This window comes from Salvelinus sp. IW2-2015, unplaced genomic scaffold (assembly GCF_002910315.2).
Source record: "Salvelinus sp. IW2-2015 unplaced genomic scaffold, ASM291031v2 Un_scaffold2425, whole genome shotgun sequence".
NCBI classification, from domain to species: domain Eukaryota; kingdom Metazoa; phylum Chordata; class Actinopteri; order Salmoniformes; family Salmonidae; genus Salvelinus; species Salvelinus sp. IW2-2015.
Window position 1 is genome coordinate 73,736 of NW_019943746.1, and position 3,010 is coordinate 76,745.

At 40.0% G+C, this 3,010-nt stretch overlaps 1 long non-coding RNA gene across 1 annotated transcript in view; it reads right to left on the bottom strand.

The window, feature by feature from the left end:
• LOC139025252 (uncharacterized) overlaps positions 1-3,010 on the bottom strand; it is a 60,523-nt gene that overhangs the window by 22,697 nt on the left and 34,816 nt on the right. The gene's annotated exons all lie outside the window — the stretch shown is intronic.

The window sequence follows — 3,010 nt, forward strand, 5'->3', positions numbered from 1 at the left end:
ATCCATCTATTTAAGAGTGTCGTGCCCATCTCCATTGTCTATAGATTAGGATGAGAGTCAACACTTAGTTGCTCCAGCTTTTTGTTTGCTTTCCTGTCTGGTAATTTATGTGGGTTTCTTTGTTGCCTCTTCTTGGGCAGATTTAGTGTCTCGCTGTGCGTCTCTATTAGTCCAGTTATCGTTACTAGCCAACTTTCAGACACCCCATAAGTGTCTTTCAGACCCTCCCAAAAAACAACCTAATATTGGGTTGATTTTTTAACATTTAATCAATGGCATTTCCTAGATGCTCATTAATCTTAATCTGATTGTTTTTTTTTATCCTCTATGGTTTGTACTAAATATTTCTGTTTATTTCATAATTTTTCCGTGAACCATTTTGCATGTCTGAAAGTGCTGTTAAATAAAGCTGAGATTATTTGAAACATATTGCCAAAACAACATAACCCAGACTGACACAATCAGACTCTGCTAAACCAATGAAAAATAGTGCAAAACAACACAAGTCTTGGTCCATCTTAATATGAAAACAGTTATAAATTCAGTTAAATCTCCCACTATGTCAAAATAGTGGTATGTAAGTTTATATCAACAACCAACAGTTGTTGAAAAATGAGTCTTTGAAATCAACAATACATCGAAGGACAACTACTGAGAACTGAAATAAACAAATGGATAAATCCCACTTTTCCAGCCTGCTGAAGGAGTGGTGAACACCACCCCCGGCTCTACCAGGGGCTTGAGGTGGTCTCCCACAGCTCTGCTGGTGGAGTGGTAAACACCACCCCCGGCTCTACCAGGGGCTTGAGGTGGTCTCCCACAGCTCTGCTGGTGGAGTGGTAAACACCACCCCCGGCTATACCAGGGGCTTGAGGTGGTCTCCCACAGCTCTGCTTATGTCATGTTCTGTGGCCTTGCCGTTCCATTTCTTGACTGCCCCTGCAACACAGAAAGGAACACATTTAGTCATATTATATAAAACAAGTAATGGATATGGAGCATCTATGGCCTCAGTTACACCTGGCACCTAAATGTGACATCTGTCATCTGATCACTCCAGTCATATGTGTGTCTGAGGGGAAATTAACTTTCATACAGCCAAAAGGGGTGAGAAATTACACCAATATCAGTGGACAATTTGCACTAATGTAAATAAACATAGATGATGGAACATATTCCCTTTAGCTGACGTGATGAACCGCTAAGGGGACAAAAATATTTACCATCTAAACCATGTGTGACCTCTCACCTCTCTGGCTGTAGAAGTGTGCTTCCTAACCAGTCCCTCAACAGCTCTCTGACTGAGCTCCACCCTCACTGGGTCTTCAGAGGAGAGGAAGGCTGAGGAGGGATGGAAGGATGAATGGATCAGTCAGTCAATAAAGTGTAGAGCTGCTGTCTATGCTGTCTGACAAAATCACTATTTTAGTAGTTCATTAAAGTAAATAAGGCTTTATGACTGCTGAATACCAACTATCAATCACTTAGATCATGTATTTTCAGGTAGAGATACAACCTTGGGATTTCCCTAGCCCATTGAAGTTGACATTTAAAATGGTTAAGGTAGAGGTTAGGGTTTAGGGTAGGGATGTCCCAAGAATCCCGGATAGCATTGACCATTGTGCATTCTTCTGTCTCTTTTACATAGCAGGTGTAAAAGAAACACAGACAAGACAAGTAGACATGCAGTGCATTATGGTCATTGTATTTTAAATAATAGCATCTAATTATGCCAATCTGTTTGTGGGGTTGTTAGAAAAGAATGTGATTGTCATTCCTAACAATCCATTCTAGCACCTCATCAGGCTCTGTAAAAGGCTTCATTGATGAAGTGTTCCTTCTATTCCAGGGGACAGCAGAGGAACTTCATCGATTCCACWCCTTCATCAATACAAGCAGTGAACATCTGAAATTCACCCTCACCTTTTATGCGCATGAAACAAGTTACCGGATGGTTGGACTATACTGTTCTCGTCAATCATCTTAAATACTATACTTAAAAACTGGAAATCAACCAATCCTCCATTGTTAACGCAATAGAAAGGTCAAATGCGTTATTATCTAAAAATGTAAAGTGCTGGGCGACAGTGAGAAAATAAAATGGTGCAGTTTGAGGCCATGTGGCGGACAGTGATGCAGGAGCTGGAGAAGGAGGTGTGTTCTAGTGGGTCTGGGCAGGTGTGATGTAGTTAATGTTTGTATGATGTTGTTTGTATGTGTATGTTTTGTATTGTTTATAAAATAAAATATTTTTAAAGTCCCAATGCAAAGTTAACCTCACTGTTCTATTTTTGGAGTCATTTAACCAATCAGAATTCAGAAGAATGCCAAAGTCAGGTGTGAAGTAATATGGAGGACCAGCCTATTCCCTATGATGTAAACTACAACAGAAATAACTTTAAATGTAGAACTTCAAATTAAACCAATCGTTTGAACTCATGATTTGAGTGATTAAAGTAAACCAACGTTTGGGAAATATATAATGCCATCTAACCAAATATCAAAGAATGTTAGCTATATGCAGTTATCTTAGCCAGCCAGCTAACATTAGCTATATGCAGTTATCTTAGCCAGCCAGCTAACATTAGCTATATGCAGTTATCTTAGCCAGCCAGCTAACATAAGCTATATGCAGTTATCTTAGCCAGCCAGCTAACATTAGCTATATGCAGTTATCTTAGCCAGCCAGATAACTGCATATAGCTAACGTTATCTACACCAGCCAGCTAACATTAGCTATTTGCAGTTATCGACGCCAGCCAGCTAACATTAGCTATATACAGTTATCTTAGCCAGCCAGCTAACGTTAGCTATATGCAGTTATCTACGCCAGCCAGCTAACATTAGTTATATGCAGTTATCTTAGCCAGCCAGGTAACGTTAGCCATTTGACCAACTAGTTATTATTATTATTAGCCTAACCAGCGTAGCCAACCAGCACGGTTATGGTCAGCGAGACCAGAGACCAGTCAGAACCCAACTAACAGTAAGCCAAGGTGGAAAAAGTTAC